We start from the raw sequence: 23,392 nt of genomic DNA, 5'->3' as shown, positions 1-23,392 counted from the left end.
TTAAATTTTCTTAACAGTAGTGAAGAATAAGCTGTGTAAGGAACACTGACCAGCAACAGCTTTTGCTTTAAAATTACTCCATATTCCTAGAGCTGTTTTGCTATTGTTTTGTACTGGTAAACTGTCTTCTCTATGTATTCTTTTTTTTTTTTTTTTTTTTTTTCACCCAAGGGGCCAAGGGAGATCAAGATGAGGTTTTCATTTCATTCAGAGCTCTGGAATCCAGCCCACTGGAACTTGTATCTTTTGAAGCTGTAATAATTAACATGCCTGCATTCCTTAAACTGCAGCACTCACCAGAATGTGCTTCCTGCAGAGCTGAATGAGGGTGAAGACACTGTCTGGCCAGCAGGAAGAAAAGGATGGTGGCCCTTCCTGCTGTCTTTGGGCTGGTTGGAGGAGAGGATTCACCTGAGCTTAGGGTGGCCAGAAGGCTCTTGGCCCTTTAGCACATACATGAGGTATGTAGGATGTGGCTCTGTCTCCTTAGTCTTGTTTTTTAGTCTGTCGAAGAAGCAGGCTCTTTCCTACCCCAGGGCTCTGCTTACTGTAGAGATGCTCTGTTTCCTTGTTAATCCACATTTGGAAACAGTTATAAGAGAATTCTTGTTGGAATAAGAAAAAACTGTGATTTCTAGCAACTGGTCGGACAATTTGACTACATTTCCCAGACCCCTTCCTCCCTTGTGTGAAAGGAGGCCAAGTGAGGCCCTATCAGTGGCTGACAGACTGTTGTCCCTGAATCAGCTCCCAGATAAGCAGAAATGGCTTGCAAGTGGCAACGGGGAGTGAGTGTCAATAGGTAACGTTTCACATACAACATGGTCTGAAATAGGTACCTAAGATCTTCCTCTAAAGTGCCAAGGAATCCATTTGGCCAGTCAGTATGCCGCAGTCCTTGCTGACCTTCGTTCGTATGTGGTGTCTTGGGGTCTGTAGTGAGACCATGACACACAGTCTATCTGATTCAGTTTTCTCAATCTGTGATCTCAGGAAGGTTATGAAATCCTCTCCCTGTCCCAACCAGCATAACTTGTCATAGAGATTTGTATGATCTGTTCTTAAATGCCACCCATAATGACCTCTCCAGAAAACTATCCAGTGTTTTATTTTATTCTTTTTTAGAGGACTCTTTCCCCCAAATTTCTCATACTGCAAATCAAGCATATTATTTCTCATCCTGTCCACACTGGACCTGGAAAACAGTTTGTTCCTTTCATTTTCTTTTTGCAGCCTTACACGCTGGAGATTGTTATCAAGTCTCCTCTCAATTCTTTTCTCTAAACAACTCTGGTTTATTCAATCTTTCCTTCTTCGTCAGGTTTTCTGCACCTCAGATTAATTTCCATTGCTCTCCTCAGGGCTATCTCCGCTTGGCTCCATCTGTAAAGCGTGGTGTCCAAATGGGGCAGAGTACTTCAGCTGAGCTCTTTCCCATGCTGAGACGGAGAAAATATCTAACCTTTCTATATGTTTCACAGTCCTACCAGCATTTGCTATTCTAGTGCTTAGGCCAACAACTATTCCTCAGTTTCAGGGGAAAGCAGAAATCCCTAGCCTATAACCAAAGCAAAGCAGGTATTCAGACACCACATTTTGGTATACACCTGGCTCCAGATGGACTGATGGCTGAATCCACAGAAGGCTGTTATTTAGGTCCCCTTTTTCTTTCTTCCCTCTCTGCTCAGAAAGGGTGACAAGGTGCGGCTTGCCAAGGCAGGCTGCCAACAACTAAAATTTCCTATACAGCTGTAGAAATAAAGAACTATTGAGCATGCCTGGTCCCCACCACACCCTTTCCCTGGCTCTGCTTTGCCCTTTCCAGCTGAAGTGCCCTGCTCTGCCCCCTGCCCGTGCTGAGAGCCACATAGGGTACAGACCCTGTCTCTTCTCATGCCTACTTCTTTTTTTCCTTTCAAGGCAGGCACAGATTCTGCAGGGTCAGACCGATGACATATTTTGTGCTGCATGGCTGAGGCTGACCTCCCTTGGTATGCTGGGCTTTTTAATAGTATTTTAGGGAGATAAAAGCTTCTGGGTTGGCCATTTTTATTTCACTCTCAGGTTGTAGCAGAGGTACCCCATACATTCAGAAGGACTGGGTGGCACATCCCTACTCTGACACAATGCTTCAGCACTGCCTTTTTTCCTTTTTTTTTTTTTTTTTTTTAATTAACGGAAAGTTGATGCTTTACTTCACTGATGTCCCTGGCAGAAGAAGGGAACAGGCAGTCCTGAAAACTACTTTAAAAGCACCTCATAGTTATACTGTGACCACGTCTGAATGCAGGGGCTCAGTGTTTCAAGATGCTGAGAGCACTCAGCTGCCTGGAGGTCAACAGAAGTTAAAGTCACTAAGTATTTCTTAGGAGGCTTTTACCACCCAGTAGGACAAGAATCAACTGAAATCAGTAAGTGAGTGGCCTGGCTGCCTGCTTGTATTAAAACCAGTTGTATGAAACCAACCCAGAGAGTCAAAGAAACTAGTAATTTATTCTGAAAAGGGAGGGAGTTTCATTACACTTAGTTGTGGGTTTGGGGACAGTAAATACAATCAGAAGTGTTACTCATGGTAAGTTTTTTTTATCACCCAGCAAATCATGCATATGTTGCAGAATAAGAATAACATACATGCCAAATCTAACAGAGCAGACATTTTTAGCTGTGCAGAGAAAGGCAAGGTATTTTTTCTTCTTGGTACACTAGAAAAAGTATCTTTTTTTCCAACCTTGCATAACTTAAGAAGCAGCTGGATAAATTTAGTTTCAGACTTTTCAATAAAATCTACCTTTCAGATGAGAATAAGCATGCAAATTTTAAAGAGAATTTGCAGACAGAGGAAATGTTGGGGTTCTCAACCCTGACTAATGCTACTCTTGATGGGTCGTGCTTTACGAAAATAAGAAAAAGATGCTTGAGGAAGTTATTGAATATGATGAATACTCTGCATTGCAAGAGATCTGTGTTATCTTGTCAGGATTGTACCCCTACAAAGGGGAGAATAAAAGAAAAAGAGCGAAGAGTTTAGTTCAGACGGCACATGAAAGGGAAGGCTAGAGAAACAGTAGCAGCACACTGTTACCCAGTGTAGGCATATGCTCAGCTATTGCACCTTGAATGTTTTGACATATCCTCACTCAGTGTTCAATTAAGTCAATGGCAAAACTACTGAAATAACAAACTAGTTTGTCGTAGGACCAGGCTCTTTATATATTAGAAAAAAAAAAAAAAAAGAAAAAATTAAAAAAAAAATCTTTACATCCGAACTGTCACGTGTTTATTTACTACAAAATATTATCTTCCAAGTTTCCTAGCAGTAAGCCTCAGTCCTGCTCAGAACCACAAAAGCTATGTCTTGGCTGTATGTGGCTCTTTGCAATGCCAGAGTTAGATACTCCTATGTCATCTTAACTAATTAAAAACAGAGGGAAAGTGATTGAACGGTTGATTTTATAATGCTTCGACTCTCCACGCGATAGACACTGTGAGTTTCATAGTGATTGGTTGCAAATATCTAGTGACTGATGATGCAAATATGCCATGATTTACTCTCACTATGTACTTTGTTTAGGTACCTATTGTCAGTCTGTGGTACCCATACACAGCCTTTGAGAAGCGGCTTTTATAACTAGTTTTTGCTTCAATGAAAACCAGAATTTTTTCAGGAACTGAACGATGAAATTGTTAGTTCCAGTGACAAAATATCTAAGACATATAGTACAATTGATACTCATCAGAGAGATGGAATGGATGATGTCAGAGTATAAGGAGTACATTATTCTTTATACATACAAATTTGTATTATGTAAGTAAACACGTTTTTAGAAAAATATATTGGGAGATCTTTCAGTCAAAACAGATATTTTGCCCAATGCATTTAGGGAGTCTAAGGATCTGATCTTTCTGCCTTTGTGTTTTAAATATCTGTGGCTTGAACTTGATTTTCTAAGTTTCCATAGGACTGTCCAAATTGGTTAGCTATTACAGCCATATTTTAAAGTTTATTTTCAATTTTTCTTGCAGTCTATCTAGTATTTATCAGTTCCAGGAAAAATCTTAACATAAAGGCTGGGTCATTTTTCAGTTAATTGTTTTTTTAGTGGCTTTTGTCTCCTTATAGATATAGCATAATTCTATATTGATTAGTTTGCAGATGAGAACTTCACTTACAGAACAAAGAAGGTAGAAACACTGGATTCCAACAGCAAACCAAAGCCATAACAACGTAATGGAATAATGCAAATATTATTGTGATTAAATGACTGCATGAGATTTTATGGTGTGCATCATTAGCTGTCCAGCCCTTCTTAGGAGGGAAGGCTGGAGACCAGTTGTGGGACCTGCTCGCAGGACATGGTGTGGACATGGTGGCTCCTGAGCTGAAGTGCCTGGCTGTGCAGGAGGACTCTGGGTCTGCCCCTTGGTCAGTGGGGGACAGGGAGCAGCAGCAGTGGTTTTGGGGACCCAGAGGCAACCTTGTGTGTGGAATCAGCCTGCAGCCTGGATGGCACCCGCAGGCAGCCACTGGATGTGCAGCAGGTTAGGACTAAGGAAACACCTCTGTCTTAAAAAAAAAACCAACAAACAAACAAAAAAATCGATCAGTTACTGTATAGAAAACAGTTTTGTGAGCCGCAAAGCTGCTGAGGTCAAATATATAGCTTTCTGTCTGATGGGTGCAAATGCCAACCACATGTGTTTCTGGAGCTGGGATACCCCTAATATGTTGCATTTGCTGATGTCTAACACCCTTGTCACTGTTCAGTGGAGCACTCGTAGAAGCTTCTCCTCAGTTCAGTTTAACCTTGTAGGAATTGAATATATTTCACACCTTTGTTCCTCTTAAAATGCAACTGAAATTGGCCATGTGTTTATAAGTTATTAAGGGAAGACACATGATTACACATTTTCAATATCTTAGGAAACTAGGCCAAGAATAATAATGATAACAGTTTGTTGAATAAAATATTGAATCACATCAGGATGTTTTTGCACACAAACTCTCCAGGTTTGGCAGGATCTCATTTGGACGATGAATTATACATTATAGGGGTTCGCTGGAAAGTCAATTGTCTGCAGATTCCTTAGCAGGGCAGATCTCTATCTTCCACTCTCCCTCATATGAAAGACAGGTGATGAAAAAAGAGATGCCTTAACTTATTTAGATTGTAGGAAGTCAAAGGGGAAATGAGTTTGAATGGTTTATGTGCTTTAAACATTACATAACAGAATAGGTCTAATGTCGGTCAACCATGTCAGAGGGAGCTGATTTGTATTCACTACTTGTAAAAATAAATAAATGTGGATTTTGGAGTTTAACTTTAGGATTCTACTTCTTCAGACTTTAAGTAAATCTGTAACACAGTGATGCCTGCAGAGATGTTTAGCACATGCTCTGCTTGAAGTATCTGTTGGTTGCTGAAATAAGGCCCTTGATTATCTTTGGAAAAAGATATTTGATTGGTCTTTCAGGATACAATAACATTTACAAAATTCTTTGTACTATCTTATAATGAATGAATAAAGCCAGGATTGCATCTGAATTGAGCAAAAATATTTAGAAGTTTAAGCAGATCTTTTAGGGAAAGTTTTGGTTTGGCTTTTTTGTGTTTTATTATTATTTCCCCTCCCCCCCCGCCTCAAAGAAATAAAAAAGTCAGGAAAATAAAAAGTGGAGCAAACACTAAAAAAAAGAGGAGCATGTTTTCAAAATTATAACATTTTAAATTTCCAAAAACAATAGATTGGAGAATTCTTCCAAATGTCTTAGTGACACTGATCGGAGGTCAGAGAACTGGTAGGTTTTAAAGCCAGAAGGGTTATTAATTTTAATCTCTGTCAGCTTTCCTTATAGGATAAACCACAAAATTTTACCCTGCAGGTCTTGGTTTGTGCCCAGAACATTTGAGCCAGGTGTGAAAAAAATCAATATTGACACAGACTTGAAGTCACAGAGAATTTACTGCATCCTTTCATATGCTGTTTAACTGCTTAATTTCCTCACAGTAGAAATTTGTGTATTTTACCATTTGAACTTATCTAACTTCATCTTCTAGCCACGAGTTCTTGTTATGTCATTACGGCATTAAAACATCTGTTTTGATAATGTGAACACCAGTGCCTGCAGTGAGGAAGGGATGTCTCCTCAGCAAAATGAGGATAACACTGAAATGTGTGTCACAGCTCTAAGTGTGTGAAGATTTTTCTCAAAGTCAGAGTATCTCATCAAGCATGGAAATGGGAAATCTGTTGGCTTACCAGCAACAAAGGTGAAAGACCAGGAAGGTTTTAGTACCAATTACTAGTTTCCCATGTGCTTCTCATTAGTAGTAATGTCCTATGAGAGACAGTGATTTAACATAGCCACTATGCTGACATGTCAGATGACAGGGCCGCATCTAAGAGGGACAAAACACTGGTTCAGCTGTTTGTCATCTTGTCTTGCCAGAGCTTAGAGTGTTGCCTGACAGAGACCGAATATCAGTCTGGTCACTTCTATCACCAGAAGCACAATCTGTCATTTTTGCTGAGGTCATGAAGGTAACTGACTTGATTCTGTTTCTTATATGTCTGGCAATACATTTGGAAAAACACATTTGATATTTCTTGTCTCCTTTGTAACACACAGAATTAGCACAAATACAAAGGCTTAAGTGAGCAACATATTTTGATGGAAATTCTCCAACTAGAGAGAGGGAAAAGGCAGAAATCTGTTTCAGAAATTGTTATCATGGTATTTTGATTTTGAAATTTTAGGATTACTATGTCAGAGGAAGTAAATGATCTTCATATACTGCAATTAAAGGGTTTTGGCACACAGAATTTATTAATATTTTCTTTGTGAAGCCTGCAATTGATTGGTCTCTGGTATTTTACCATTTTATCTTGTAGTGTTTGTATTATAAACAGGAATGTAATGTACTTTTTCCGATCAGTTCAGAAAGCAGATTCTGTCCTCTAAAAGCATAGTTTCACAGACTTCCACCAGACACAGAAATGTTGCTAAGCTTCTTTGAACATGAGCACTGACTAACAGTGTTAGTTAGCCTGTGTTCAGGCTCATTCATTTCATGAACTGAACCATATTGTAAATAGCAGGAGAAGCAGCGGTTTTCAAAAGACAGAATATTCAAATTATATACATCCTTTACTCTCCCCTCATCCTTCCATCAAGCTCCAAGTACATGTATTCCTTTTCCTTTGTCTTACATATTCTCATGAAAAGCAGTTAGTTTTTACAAAACAATTGTGATGTTTGTTTGGCTTTTTTCATAGATGTAGTGCTTCATATTATTTGTTCCTTGAAAACAATTTAGGAAAATATGTTTACCACATAAGTCAGCGTCAAGGTTTAATTGCAAGGCGACCATAAACCATGGCAGATGCTCTCTGTTAACCCCCCCTCCCCTTTCCTTAGATAAGAAAAAGTGATCAGAAGGATAAGGAAGAGAGACTTCAAGTTAGAAAGGTTTTAAAGGCTTTACTAATGCTACTAATAAATAGAGAGAATATACAAAACCAATCTTGATTATCCTGGCATAGCAGCGTAGTTTTTCCCCACCTCGGCAGTGGATGGAGCTGGCATGACTCCAGCAGCTGCAGGGCAGGCACCCGGAAGTCCTGGACAGGATTTCACAGCAAACCAGAACTGGATTCAGGGATGCAGAGTCTCAGGCCTTGGATTGCAGGGACGACAGGCAGGGTCCTCTTCAGATGCCGGCCATGGTTGAAGAGCGCGAGACCCTCGTGATCTCCCTCTTTTATAGGGTGTGTGATTCATATGGGATGGAATACTCAGTTGGTCAGTTTTTGTCACCTGTTCTGTCCACCCCTGCTTGCAAATACGCCCCTCTCAGTTATGGGATGTTATCAGAATTCTTAGTTGTTATAGCAATAAATCTAAACGTGGGCATCTTCTGCATTCCACTGATCACTCTTATCAGTTTCGGAGTGCATTGTCCAAAAAATATGTAGCTATATTCAGAAAAGTGCAGTTACTTAGAAGGTACTTAGAAGAACTTAGCTGAAAAGAAAATTCGCTAAAAGAGAACTGGTCTGGGCTTACTGAACGTAACTTGACTTTCCTCAGCCTGAGGAAAAAAACGAGCTTGCGTCTGACCTCCTTGGCCAGGTGCTCCCAGAATGGGCACACACGGAGGTGTATATCAATGCAGCGCTGCATAGACATCTGGCATCCTGCTGTCCCTGTTCCTCCAGGTTCGTGAGTAAAAGCCTCTCTGGGAGCCAAGATGGCTGGAGGATGCCATGGGACATGTGGTTCTGAAGAAGCCAGATCAAGATATGCTGGGCTCGATAGCTCTCCTGGCATGCTGGTCCTACAGGGCAGCTGTTGATGGCTGCCTGGACCTTGGCAGCTGGCTTCTAGGACATGTCAGTTAGGGTGTCTTGCTGTCCAGGGTCTGGACATAAGCAGGTGGGCAGCAGCTTTTCCTGCTGCCCTCAAGCAAGAAAGCTTCTAATTTCCAAATAGGAAAGATCAAGCAGTGCATTTCAATATTTAAAAGTGGAGAAGAGGAGGAGCATAGTGAAAAATTGGGAAATTATAGTCTTGTTGCATGTATGGGTCAATATACCTGTTTGTTTTCAACCACTTAATTAGAAAGGAAAAAGACACATTGAAATTGTTCAATGATTCCAAGACAATGTGTTGTTCTGTTTTCAGTGGAAGTTTGGAGGAGTTGAGGTGACAAATTATGTTTGAGTCAAAGCCATATGGACTGAAGGTTTTGTCTCCTAGAAGTAAAGTCATCACATATAGAATATTGTCATTATTTTTCTGGTAGAAATGTACCGGTTTACTTGGGGACATTGGCTTTTTGTGTGTGTATGTGAAATGTCTTTTACACATCTGGTGATTGCCTCTGCAATCACTTTTTGCTAGTTCAGGTTTAACACATCTACCGATAGCCATGGTGTCCACTGCCCTGTAGCAGGGAAACAGGTAATGTTTTTCAGTTTGCTAAATCTGTCTCCTCTTGTACATATTACTGCTTCCTTTGTTGCTCCTTTAGTGCAGCAACATTCATGCCAGTATAAAAGAGGAAAGCATCGAAATTTCCTAGTCAAGGCAGACCCACACACAATGACTAAACTGGATTTGTCCAAACTTTTGCCTTTTCATTCTTTCTCAGATGTTTTGTGGGGAAGTTGTTTGTGCTCTAACAAGCAAACTATTGTGTTTGTTTGTTTGCTTGGTTTTTAAGCTTTAGATATTTTTAAAAGTTCATTTTTATGCTCCAGTGACTACACAAATTGCTACTATCCACTAGTATTTGCCTGGAGGATTAGGATTAACATTTAGAGTAATGTACCCAGCATGTCTCTTTGATTATGACAGAACCGCCACGTGAATTATTCGGTGGCAATTTTATTATGTGCCCAAGTGGAATAAAATGTCTATTTAACAAAAAAAAAAAAAAAAAAAGAATGCACCCAAAAGCAGTACAATGGGCCCCTGATACAAATGTTTTGCAAGAGGACACATTCTCATAAAGTGGTTTAGTGTCTCAGTTGGGATTTTACTCCCAGGGAGAAATCCAGAATTGTCACTTATTGACATTGGTTTATTTTCAGTGGAGAATGCTGACTTCTCAGAAAAGGAGGAGGGGAGTGAAGAACTGTCTCGTTTGTTTTATCCCCGTGTTTGGTGGGTCAGGGCAAAGTTATTTGGGGGCAATTCTACTGCATTCTTTGTCAGATACTTATTCCTCAAGTGCTAAGCAGGGAATTTTATTGCTTTCACTTGCTGCAGTTAAAAATAATAAATTGTGTCTGAGCACAGGAGATGCATTTTTTAATGTATCTTGTAATCTTTGCCTTTGAAAATCTCCATCACCTATGCAAATGCAACAGCAATCCTGTTAACATCTAGAAAGCAGCAAATGGGAAAAAATAGATTAAAAAAATCTTTAGCATAATATTCCAAAGCAAGTTTTTAATTAGGGGTTTGTTTTGCGTAGGCCTTATATTCCAATAGGACTAAAGTGATCAGCAATTTCTCAGAAAATATGCTGCTTCAACTGACAGTTCCGATTACGGTGTAACTACTGCTACTGGACTGTCTTGTTTGAACTGAGTTGTCACTGCTGCATTTTGGAAAAGTGAGTTCTTAAGCTTGACAAGAGTGGTGCTTGCAGGACTGTGTGTCACCACGTGTCTGCGGTCAGTACATGCCAGTAGGAGACATAAAGCTAAATGATTTCTTGAATTTTAACTGACATGGAAAGTAAATCAGGTAAGTAATAGGCAGAGACACTTGATTCTTGAGAGCTGTGTTCTTAACTGGAAACCATTTGTGTTCTAATTAACAAAATTTAAAAAACACTCCACTGTCAGCATTATTTTCTTGTAGGAGGATTGTTTTCAATGATAAAACGTGGTTTTACTGCTGTTCTTTTACGTGGGTGTGTCCACGTATGCACATACATAGGCACAGAGAAAACTGATCTATTTCTTCTGGTTTTAAGTCATGCCTGAGAAAAAGCCAAGTTCCAATGTATAAAATAGGCACACAAATGGAACAGTGTATATTTTGTTTGGGTTTCTGGCAATGACACTCTGTACTTCATTTATTGATGAGAAATCCAATGTAGAGTTAAAACATACTTTGAAATGTTTCAATATTTGTAACATTTTCTGAGAAGCTGTCCATGCTTCGTGCTCAGAAAATTCAGAGATTAAATGCGCTTTCTCACATGATAGAAAAGAGTTTTCAGATGGATGACCTGTTGCATCTCATGGGCCCTGACGATTTCCAGTATCTATTTTACTTACGTGTATTTGCCTCACTTTTACACAGAACTATCCATTTCCTTCTTTTCAGTGAGTTTATGTTTACTTTTAAGCCCAGCAGGGGTATGATAGGGCCCAGGCTGGACACTCTCCTGAGCGACACGTGCATCCACGTGCGAGGTGACACACCACAGTGGTGCCACTCTTTCTAACAGGAGTCACTGGCTGTGACACACAAGTGGATATTTTGATGATTTTGGTTTCTCCAGCAGCCTTGTTTTCCCCCTGGCCTTGCAGACAGACTGCCTTCTTTTTTCCCTCTTGGGTGGGATGGCAGAGCATGGTGCCCGCACAGCAGCGCACAGAGAGGTTTGTGCAGGACAGCAAAAGAAGAGGGTATGGGGATCGGAGGAAAGTGAGCGCTACTTACACTGCCTGCAGCCCTCTGGGAGACAGGAAGCACTTTGAGAGGACCCTGCTCCTTCAGGGTGTTTGACTTCTCTAAAGGCTCCTGAGAAAGAAAGGGAGCAATAGAGAAGATCTGCACATCCCTACCTTGGGGGATGTCTCAATTTTGCGTCTCCCCTGGGCAGCTTAAAGGTGCTGGGAGCTTCAGTGCACAGGCATTAGGGTTTGTGGCTTTGGGGTTTTGGAGAAGGTAAACTCAAACTGAGCAAACCTCTTGGGTACGTGAGTGGTATCATTCTTCCTTGAAGGTGAACATGTACCTAAACACTCTAATTAATCAGGAGCTAAATTGTCACAAAATTAGTCAGTTTCTTGCTCTTGTTTCACTGGAATGGCATATGGTATGACCAGTTTGATGCATATTGTGATACACCCATTAACTGATGGACTGGAACCACTTACAGTGAAATGCTTAATAACTGCAGAGCTCAAAGCAGCAGAATGTTACAAAAGTTACTGAGGACCTGCAGTTCTTGGAAGAAAACTCTCCAGTGTGTCTGTGTTTCGGCAATTTCTTCTTCCTTTCCTCTCACCCTCCACAAGGTTCTGCTGTGATAGCTGTGAGGTATCTCTCTCCTTCATTGTCTGCTGCCTGTGCAGAGCCTTCTGAGCATCCAGATCAGGCAGCTATTATGTGTGTCAAATCACAAAATATGGAGGAGTTTAAACAGGACATTCTAGAGGTCTTAGCAGATGCCAAGCAGACATATTTGGAATTGCCAACACCTTTATTTTTATCTTACTCAGTTTGTTTTCAAGCTAGGAACATGTGTCTATACTAAGATTAGAACTATTTGCATGCCAGGTTTCAGAGTTCAGTTATTTTTGTGTTAACTCTATAAAAATAATTAAAAAAAAAAAAAAATGGTGTGTGGCATTTGGTCAGGAGGAGGAGTGGAGATGCTTTTATTTAAGGCAGAAGTAAACCACAATTTTCCATTCCAATTAGTTAATAAACAAAGAAAAGGCAAAACTATGCATGGAGTTGAAGCACAGGAAAATCTGATTTCCTGAATGAAGTATTCTCTTTTCACTTCCTTCTCCAAAGGTAAAAATTAATCTCTATTCTGGATCCATGAGACCTTGTCCTTATAGCCATGTATTGGAGGTCTGCTGCACAAGGAATCTGCAGCACTTTGGGGGAAGTTATGGCCAACTGCACTAATGGCCCATGCTGCTACACCAACACTTTTTTCTTTTTCCACTTCCCAGCTATACTGAAGTGCATTTGCATAAAACATCCAACCCAACTTTCCTTATCTGTAAGATATTAAAGGGGTAGATTCTGTATGCCTTGCAGTTAGCATCTGCTTGTAGACATAGGTTGTATGTTTGTGCATGTAGAAACAGGGGTTTCCACACAACTAATAGATTGCTTAATAAGACTAGTGATGGCATAATCTAGCTTTATGAAGTCCAGTGGCGCTTAGTTCTCCTTAGTGCCAATACTGAATTTATGGCATTTTAATACATGAAGGTTAGAAACCTTCTCTGAATTCAAAGAAACAGCAAAGCCGTTCTGTGCAGCCACTATTGTGTTAGCCAGACTGCGGTTATAGTGAGGACTTGGTAGAAAGGGGTCTCAGTTTCTATTTGCCTATTAAAAGCAGTGGTCCAGATGGAACATCTGGCTCAGGAAATCCCTAAACCGCTGATTGTCGGAAATGGGGAGGATATTTGAGGGGGGTGGAAAGGGAATCACTGTGCACACACCCTGTCCTTATATTCTTTGCTTACGCATCTGTTTCTGTCTGCAGTCAGAGGCAGGATATTGGGCTGGATGAATCTTTCATCTGACCCGGTATGGCAGTTCCTCTGCGTTTTGGGGCTGGAGTGGGGTGTGGCTGTGAACCTCCATATTCCAGGATCTGAGGATCCCAAACATCACTTTCCTCTTCTGCCCAAAGCTTTATGCCTGTAGCGCTTCATCCATCATCTGTTTTCCCCAAATCCTGCCCACAGCAGAAGTGCAGCATAGGAGGAGGGGGAGAGTTGTCCCCCTCCTGATGGGCTGTGTATTTTTATGTGTTTATGTATTTCTTTTGGCTTGGATGTATTTCTTTTCCCCTCTGAATAGGGAGTTCAGAAAAGTGACATTATTTTTAATCCTTGACAGTTTATGGGCTTTGAAAGAGATTCTGGATAACACCGAGCAATTAAGATGCCATTTTAATAGTTCTTTCAAGTGAAATCAAGTGAGTAATTAAATAAAATTGAATGAGGACCATGTCAGGCCACCCACAAGCTCTCATACCCGCTACAAATAGATGAATAACTCAGGGCAGGGGACAGATGCTGTGTGCCTAAGTGCTCCTATTTATGTATTATTGGGTGACTCTGGAAGTGAGGCTTTCAGCTGGAAGATTTGTTTCTTTTTTACAACGTTTCCAAGCAAGAATATGCAAGATTGTCAATTGCTATTCAAGCAGGAGTAACTTTCCTATCTTTTCAAATTCTATGTGGTGGTGTTAATGACATTGTTTTGTATAGATGGCCTACTGTAAAAGGCACAGAACATTAACAGGATTTTTTTACATTAAATGCTGGATTAGAATTTCTGCTGCCTTGTTATTTATATGACTATATAGAGATTTGCTGTCAGAAGTTGCTTCAGTGTGCAAACATGGGGTATGGTATTATACATGCTTTGCATTCATTTTACACAGCTTAAAAAAGCAGAATGAAGGCAAAGGAAAAACAAGTGCTTTTGAGATTTACAGTTCAGTATCTAAGTAGGTATTGATGAAAAATTTTAAGTCTCTGTTATGTATCAGTTCATTTTCTTAGGGGGAAAAAAACCTTTTCTTCAAGCTTTTCCACTCGTGCTAAATTTTGTGGCAGGATTTCTCACTGCATTTCATAGTAGTAACTGGAAACTGTATTTCCGAAGTGTATTCTACATACTGTAGCTGGGATGCCTAACCCTGTCTTAAATGTAAGCAAAATGTCAATAAAATATTGACTGAAAAATGTCCCACTTGAAATGAAAACAGAGATATTAATATGATGCCATTTGATAACAGTTTTGAAGACTTGACTTGCATCTACAGCATTACTTTTCCTGAAATGAACACAGGGGAGGCAGTGGTTCAATACAACAGCCAGAATAATCTCATTGTGTTTCACATCCAGATTCATAGAAAAACTCGTATTATTCCCCAAGAATTTCCCCTGCAAGAGACCTTCTGGGCCCAGCTGATGAAGTGGGTACAAGGCAGCACTCCCTGCTCTCCCCACATCAACTTGTTTTCTCTTCATCTCATTAGGATGTGTTGCCACCAGCTGATCGTTGCTCAGTGCTTGTAGGCGCTACCCCAGTACAAATACATACTTGCCGTTTTCTTCCTCTCCTAAAACATAGTTTTCCATTTTTTCTATGAATTTGGGACAATGCAGGCCCCCTCTGGTGGTCAAAACAACATCTGTACATTTCTGCAGGATTTCACTCTACAACTGTTTTGCGGAGGGGCCAAAGTATCTGCTTTACGTTTTAAAGTCATATGACCATAGTTAGTTCATTTTTCTAAGAAAACCACCGGAATGAGCCAAAACTGGAAGAGAAAAATGCGTAGGAGAGATGTTCCAGTGTGTGTCAAGTCCCAGGAATGCTGTTGGTGACACTGACTGGTGCACACAGGCAGTAGCTGCAAAATTCACGGCACTGATTCTCCCTGACTGGCAGGCGCGCAGGAGTAGGGATGGCGCTCGGGATGCCAGGACTGGGCCTGCTGCTGGAGACAGAACAGAGCATTAGGGAGAAAGAGCAAATGAACTCTTACTGCTGAGAAAAAAATACCTGTCTAATGTCACAGGCTGCTCTTTCTCTGATCACTGGAAAGCACAGGGATACTGGATGTGACATATCAAGGTAGAGAAAGCAAGTATAGGTTGATTTACTGGTTTCTGTGGCTCCCTTTTAATTTGATAGAGCTGGGCTCGTGATAACAAAAACATCTGGGGTCACAGAGAGGATCATGATGTGCAACTCTTAAATTCAGAAGACTCTTCTAATCACTTTTCCTTTTCCTCTAATATGTTTGCATGTGAAAAGTGGCATTTCCCTTTGCTGCTGTCAGGATATTTGGTGTTGTCCTCACTGGCAAGTTATTTCAACATCTGACTTCCTGGAGGTTGAGTTGGTTTCCGAAACTGCTGGGAAAACCAAAGAATGTTTGAAATCATTCTGGCATCTTTGAAAGCAACCATCAGCCATGTTGTCAGGAAGCTAATCCAAATGGCTGTGCAAAATCAGCCTTCCAGTCACCAGCTGGGGCTTCTCCTTCCCTTCTGAATCTGGCTGGTTCTCGCACATTGCACGGGCTTCCACTGGCATTTCATAGCCTGTCCCCTAAGCCCTCGACTTGACTTTGTCTGCTGCCTCCCAGCAGCAACACATACCATCCGCCACTCAAAGGATAAAAGAGTCCTGTCAACACAACAGCTGACCAAGAAAAAGGATAATTTACCCATGTGTTTATTCGCTGAAGAGCACTCGATCAATTCTATCAATGGTGACAAAGAGGATTTAGTAATAATTTACAATAATTCTCTTGTTGTTTTAAACCCCCACTAGCCACAATAATGGCTGCTGAAGTGCTCATCGTTGTCTTGTGATTCTTATTAGTCTATTCTTATGGAAGCTGAGAAAGAGGGATTGTGATGTTCCGTAAAAGTACATTTCATGTTATTTAGGCGTTTGTAATTGAGAGTGTTTGTTTCCCAGAATCCCCTGCTTTTCTTCATGTCCTAGTACCTCTTCTGCATACCTGTGGACTGCAAAAAAAAAATGGGTCTATGCTATACACAGTGAAATTTTAAAATGCTTGTAGCAGAGAGTATGCTGACCAAGGGCTTCTGAAATTTTTTTGGTGAGTTGTGGGGAGGTGGGGCTGATGGGTTTTGTTGTTGGTTTTTTTTTTGTGCTAGGGGTTTTTTTGAGGGGTGTGTTTGTTTGTTTTTCTGTAATAAGGCTGAAGGCACTGCACAATGTGCTGGTGAGTCTACACTGTCAGCAGCTACACGCCACCATCAGAAAAGAGGTGCTGCCAGAGTACTGGACTGCTTAGAGTTTAGGGTATATTTTTTTAATTCAAGTTTATGAATTCCTATGTCATAAATAGATAGTTCCAAACTAGAAAGTGAGAAATGAATATGAGGATTTTTATTTGTCCTTTTCAATATAGAAAAAAAATGGTGACATTTGTTTTAGTTGTACCACTACAGCCATTCACCATGTGAATAGCCAGTACTTGTATACAGGGTTGTGCAGGGTAGAATGGCTTTAAAAGAATAGGAGTTTATGGCTGCCTCAGGCTTTCTTTTTCAAAATACCAAATGCTGGATTACATTAAAAATGTTTGTTCACCTTAAGAAACAAGGGTACTGTTCATAAGCAACCTTCAGAGTCCCTTTCCTTTGCTGAATTGAACAGTTGTTATCAAAGTCGTGTTATTCATGTATCAGTCTCTGAATGTGTCAGTCCTTAACCTTCTTTTTGATGAGTTACTTAGTCTGAATTCATGGTCTTTCTAATATATGATGTTTATTTTCCAGGTGGCTAACCAGCAGTGCTTGAGCTGCATGAAATACAAACAAGTCAAGGTGCCATCTCATGCCAGGACTGCAGCATGTTTATGGAAGAAGGTGAGTCACCAGCCCATCTTCTATCATGGTCTTGTCTCATCTTTCATGTAGCAAGCAGTGGGACTCCTGGGGGATAAATGTCATCTTCTACTGATTAATCCCAGAGTTCCCTTTTCCCGGCTTGTGATCAAATAAAAGATTTTGGTACAGGGCTTGTAGGACGAGAAAGTTTAGTTATGTCATGTTAATCACAGTTGTGGCTTTTCTCTGAACCTTCTATAATTTACCAGCATCCCTTTTGAACTGCAATCACTAAGCCCAGACCATATTCTAGCAGTAGTTGCTCAGGGCTGCAGGCAGCCATACGATAGCCATTCTACATGTTATACCCTTGGGTATATGCCTGTGTATCCAAGAGCAGCATTACCTCTTTTAGCAGTGTGTCACACTGGGAGCTCCTCTTCAGCTGACAAAGCAGCATGACTCCAATATGTTTCCAGTGACCTAAAGCTGATGAAAGAGATTCTTTTTTTTTTTTCTAGCCGCAGTTAATCATGAAGAGAAACAAGATTACATTGAGGTCTTTTTAACTTTTTTTTTTTTTTTCCTTTCCTGGGGTCCAGCTTCATTCCTGTGCCTCAGAAACAAAGACTTTAGGTATGAATTGCTAGATGGCTGAAAAGATCCATTCTCTTTCTTTGTTCAGGCAATATAGAACAGATGCCAGCAAAGGTATTGAAAGAACTTTTGGTATGGGCATGCATTCCTTTGACTGGGTGCTTGCATGCAAGAAAGTTTATATAATAGTAAGAGCTGAAAAGAGCTGATATTGGAATACTACACTTGGCACAAAGTACAAATTAATGTTGAACAGGACTACCCTATTCATCCTGCTGGTGATTCGGAGAGACCCTCCAAAATGTTATTCAAAAGATCTGGAAAAAAATGTCAAGAAATGTACAGTATGTGAGTTGTGGGCAGGTGTAAAGGGCATATATATCCAAGTTGCTATGGGGTCCCTAATTACTCTAAGATAGTGTATTCATGTGACAGAATCTGGCTAAGATTGTCCATCCTTTTAGCTCCTTACTACTGCTGGCAGCTCCCCAGGCTCCTGACAGGGAAATCCAGCCCCAAGCTGCTGTGTACTGCACACCCCGCAGCCTAAACATCAGAGGCTGATAAAGACATCAGGTCATGATCAAGGGACAGAAAGAACTAGGTGAGGAATTTCACAGCCACACACAGGGGTGGTGCTGAGGAAGAGGGGGTAGAGACAAACAGAATTTTTCAATAGAAAGAGCCCAGTTTACCTGCAAGATCAGCTGAGGACAGAAAAGGAAATAGAGCTGGTAGATCTAAACAAGACAAGTCAGGACCTGGGCCATAATGTATGGATGCTCCTCTGTAGCAGCAAGAAAATGGAGGCAAAGAAGTATGCACAGGTGTCATTGCTTCATTATGTAGTGCTCTGTACCCTCATAGCGCTCTGTGCTGGGCAGGCTCCTGGCTCATCCTGCATGCCAAGGAGTTTTCCTGGCTAAAGCTGTCTGCTGGCAGATGTTCCCCCATCTCAGACGCAGAGATACAATCTCCCAAACAGCCTGTGTGACTAAGAGGAGGCTGACTACATTACCATTACAGTACTCTGAAAAATATAGATAGGGACGATGATTGCAGGAAAAGCTTTAAACATTGCCATGCTCGCAGGAACAGTGTGCTTTATTGTGTGAGGTTACTTACAGTCAGATTTTCACTTAAACTGAGGCTAAAAGAAGAGGCTTACTTCAAACCATTGATCTGTAATACAAAGGTAGGAAAAAGTAAATCAAAATCCACTATTAAATCTACATGTGGTAAGCATCCTCTCTGGGGTCTCCATGGGCTTGTGAGGCTGCAGACCACTGTGTATTGTGTGCCCCACCTGTGGTGTGCATTGTCAGGCGCTCAGAGACATTATATGTGGCTTTTAGGCCCAGGCAGAGCCACTGCCTTGGTGGAGACAGCTTTTCCCAGCCAGGATGGTAGGACTGCTCTCTTCCCGTCTGTCTGTCCCATTTTTCAGGCCACTGAAATATAACATGGTACGGAGGGGATTATGTCATGTCTTCCCTCCTTCCTCCCACCTCCTTTCCACTCCTAAGGTCACCTGGTTAATATTTCTATTGTATACCTTAATTAGCACATTCCTGGCTGCAGGCTACCTTCTCCTGTTCCTGGCCTCTTTAAAACACAGCAGTTTATATAATATATATTATTTTCAAAATGTTAATTGTGCAAGGACCTTTTAGGATTTGTAATGTTTAGCTTGCTGTGACCTTTGAGGAGGACCTGCCCGTGACATACACACAGCAAACACTGGCTTGTGGCGGCAGGCTGCCAAAACTCCCGGCCTCTTACCACCTCGTCCCCTCCTTATATTTTGTTACATTTCTGGGGAGCCCTGCCACACACGTTAATGCAGCGAAACCCTATCTGTGTCTGTTCTGTAACGCCTATCCTGTGATGTGCCAAACTGGGACTGAAAGGTTGCCTTTGGTTGGCATCTGAGGGAGCGTGCCTTGGTGGCACAGCAAAGTCTGAGGATAAGGACTAGCCCAGTGAACCAGAGCAGAGGTTTCTGTTTCTCGGGGGTTCTGCTCAAGAGGGGCTCACATACCCAGAGGGGCTCACCAGCCCTTCGAGGCAAGAACCGCCTCTGATGACTTTCTGCTGCTGTAAACTCTGGACTCTTACAGCAGCTTTAGCCACGCTGGTGGGCGCAGGCATCAGCAAGGCCACTGACCAAGCTCACTCTGCTTCGGTACCACCCATGAAAAAGTAAAAAGCCAATGACTATCCCTGACCTAAAAGAGATACAGGTGGGATATGACCCATAAAGTGAGTACCTATTGAGAGGTATCAATGATAAGGCAGTCATGACAATGACAACTACGTAATTTCACAATGTCAACCTAAGCATGCAGTGGCAGAGGCAGATCTCAGAGGAGGGTAACCTCTGGCAGGGGAAAAAAAGAAAAAGTAACAGCGAGCAGCAACACACCCAGGCGAAGCCTCATTAACAGCTTTATAAATTTGTGCAATATCTGGGTGTTGTCTGAAGGTTTCCCTTGAGCACGCCCACGCAATCTGAGCCTCAGTACATCTATAGAATATACAGGAAAGGGTAACAATGCTTCTTTTAAGAAACAGATATCAGCATCTGAAATAAGGCGCTATGCTTGACTTAGCCAAACCAAATTCTTGATGTCTGGGGTTTTGTCTATCTAGCGATAGGATTAGATACAATATGCATTAATATTCTGCATGACCACGCAAAACTAAATAGTACTGCAAAGATAATTGTGGTTTAATTAATACAGTCTGCTTGCTCTGTGCTCCACCAAGTTTTTGATTATTTGTCCATCTTTAAATTTTCAACAAAGCATTCCTGCACAGTTGGATTCCTTCAGAAAAAGAAGAAAAAATGTATCTTCCTTTCCATTTTGGAAGTTTGGCTTGTTTTCAAGCCATTTTATTCAACAAAATGTATTTTTTGATTGATTAACAACACATTGGGCATGTCCAGTTTTCAAAACTTTTTGAGATTCTAAATTTCTGTGAATCTCATAAGCGTGGAACATGAAATTTTTACATATGGCACGAAAAACTAAAGCAATTTGGAAAACGTGTTTTAGTTAAGGACATAAACATGTTTCTGAAATACTAAGTTTACTTTTTAACTTTGTTCAACAATTTCACTTTCATGTCTCAAACTCCAGCTTTTAAAAACATGCCCCTCCAAACTACAAGATGGTACTTTTGCCCACTCACAGCAGTTGATGTGGATTTTTTTTCATGGCTATTTGGTGTAAAAGACTAAAAATAAAAACATATTGTTCTGAGCATTGTGGACAACTTTTCCAGACAGGGAAAACAGAGGTTTTTATGACTTAGGAAAGCAGAGTTCCCAGAGGGCCGGTCTGCTTTTCTTCCACTTTTCCCTTTAGGATATTCTGCAAACATTTCACTTACTTTTGACTCTGCAGTACATTTATAGCCTCTTATTTTTAGGGTTTTGTGCGTACCTCCCGTGTGCAAGTTCCAGCCCTGTGTTCTGCCTGCTTTCCCATGCACACAGAGGTATCCCAGCACACTTGATTACATTCACTCACTCGAACGTGACCAAAGATCCAAAGTGGCAGGGGTGCCCAGTTTTGGTGTTCCTCTTCTCAGCTGCTGGGCAGAAATTTGCTCTCAGCTTATAATGCGTGAGGCCGAGTGTTCGGTCTCCAGGAGGGAGCAGCCCCTGCGAGGAGGGGGAGCCCTTGGAGGGGCTGCTGCAGGCTGGGGTGTTCCCTCATGCAGCAGAGAAGGGGCAGCAAAGCTGGGCTGCAGCCCCCTGGATTCATTGCCCTACACCGTGTTCCTGTCCCAGTCTGTGCCTGTGTGGCCGAGCGGGCAGGAGCTTCAAGGAAGTGGACATCTGTGCCCATCAGCTCCCAGGGGCATCCCCCAGCTGGCAGCCCATGCCCTCCTGTCATTTCCCAAAGCAAAAGCTAAGCAGAAGCAGCACAGCAAGGTCTAAAAGGGCAAAACGTGCCTTTGTCTGCTCCCTCTTTATCCTGAACAGATGGGTTAGAGCCACACACAACCCACAGCCATGAATGGCAATATTAACTTTAAAAGGAAAATGCTATTTTTGATTGGCCATGCCAGCTGTTTGACAGCACAGCTTTCCAGCAGCTCAGAGTTTCTTTGTAAATAGCGAATTGTTACGGAACAGGGAACAATGTTATACAAAGACTGAGATTTAAACTGGGGTGGCCAAATTTACCTTTTAGTTGCACCTAAATTAATAATCTAATTTTGGAAGGAAATCAGAACCTAGCAGCTGCTGATGATTTTCTTTGAACTGTTTTAGAAAGAGACAGATTATGAGTTTTTTGAGTATTTGGATGTGTATGCTATAAAAAAATGGTAGCCTATTCTTAGAATACACTTCTGTTCATTGTTGCGTTTGGTTTTGACATAGCCATCTAATTAGTAAGTGTCAAAATGCATTAACATTTAAACTACATAAAAAGTATTTTGTTCTCAACAGAGGAGCCCAGTGTCTTTTTCTTGTTCAACACATGAGCCATGATGAGATTAATTGTCAAATAACTGTATGCTTCCCAATATTTCATGTTTCTTCAAGCTGATAAGCTTCATCGACAGACTAAATTCTCTGTTATTTGGTGTTTTCTAAAAAGGTGTTCAAGTGTGCTATCTCTAGTGTCTCCAATTCTTTAAGTCTTTTTGTTGTTTAAATATTTTGTTAAGGCTGTATTATTTAAATCTTTTGTTAGGGCTAAAGCTTTGTTATTTAACGGATAAATCTGTTGATAATTTCTAAAACATCACACATTTGTTAGTGGTTTAAGTCGAGAACATTGTCTACAGCCCTGTAATGGAAATTAATGCTTTGTATTAACAATTGCGACGTGTTAGGAAGTACTACACTAGATATATAGTCTTTCTCTTACATCCAGAATGGGGATCTTGGAATAGAGAGTCCTGTATTAACATAGCAGTTGTTATTAATCCATAGCTGATGTGCCAATAGACTTGGAGTTAACTTGACACACCTGTGATCCACTCAGGAAAAGCCCTGAACTTTGCTAAGATGGAAAGAAAATTCTCAGACCAAGAGCAGGGAATTGATATAAAGTGGTGATGGATAAATGGAGGCTGAAAATTAAAGGAGGGTGTCAGCCTAACACAGAAATGGTGGGGCAAAAAACTCTATAGGCTGTGAAAATGAAGCTTGATATACCACTATGCTGTGGATGGTGAGGTTACTCCTAACAATGAGCACCATGCTGTTGGCCCATCTAACCCTGGGATCTTGCCTTATGGTCAATTTTGTTCTTGTGTAACAAGGAGGGCTTGGCTTCCTTCTGTTAAGCTCCGTTTACCTCGGCGTGGCAATCAGGAGAACTGGACTATAAATCTGTTATGTTTCTGTACAGGGCAGGAACCTGGGCAGATGACTATTTGGAAAAATGTTAAGACTGCAAAACTCAGGCACTCAAAACAGGGAACTCCAGGCTTAAATCTGCCTGCACACCCTTAATTCACATCTTACCAGGTGCAAATGCACACTGCCCCTCATTTGTATTCCAGCTTCCCAAATTCAAAGAACACTGAAGCAACACTTAGGATTTTTGCTCGATCAAAACGTGAGTGTCCAAAGTGGAGGGTATCCCCCCTCTCTTCCTTCCCTCATTTCCTTCGTCATCCTGGAAGTTTCTGCCTTGTGTCCCCTCCTCCATACACAGTTTCCCACCCCCCTTCACTTTCCCCCTGACCCTATTCACCAACATTTCCCAGGCTGCAAGTCGCCTTCCTCTTTATTTCTGCTCATCATAGCAATGTAGGGGCAGGCCGTGTTTGGGTGTAGAAGCCATGCTGTGCACCTGGGCTGCAGCAGGAGGGTGCTGCCACACTTAGGGCTGAGCCCCCGGTGCCCAAAGCACAACCAGATGCGCCTGCGGGATGTGTGGGAACCCTGCGGGGCCTTCAGCCCCGTAAATGGCTGCACGCTTGAAGTCCGCCATGGCTAATT

At 41.4% G+C, this 23,392-nt stretch overlaps 1 long non-coding RNA gene across 2 annotated transcripts in view; it reads left to right on the top strand.

Moving 5' to 3' along the window:
- The first annotated feature begins 317 nt into the window (after positions 1 to 317).
- Positions 318 to 23,392, top strand: part of LOC139827551 (uncharacterized) — a 30,844-nt gene continuing 7,769 nt past the window's right edge. For both annotated transcript variants that reach the window (XR_011738288.1, XR_011738287.1), the window contains exons 1-2: positions 318 to 461; positions 16,774 to 16,863. This is a non-coding gene — a long non-coding RNA (uncharacterized lncRNA). The remainder of the gene's footprint in view (positions 462 to 16,773; positions 16,864 to 23,392) is intronic.

The sequence above is a fragment of the Patagioenas fasciata genome, chromosome 3 (assembly GCF_037038585.1).
Source record: "Patagioenas fasciata isolate bPatFas1 chromosome 3, bPatFas1.hap1, whole genome shotgun sequence".
NCBI lineage: Eukaryota > Metazoa > Chordata > Aves > Columbiformes > Columbidae > Patagioenas > Patagioenas fasciata.
Note: the sequence above shows the minus strand (reverse complement) of the source record. Positions and strands in the feature narration are given on the sequence as shown.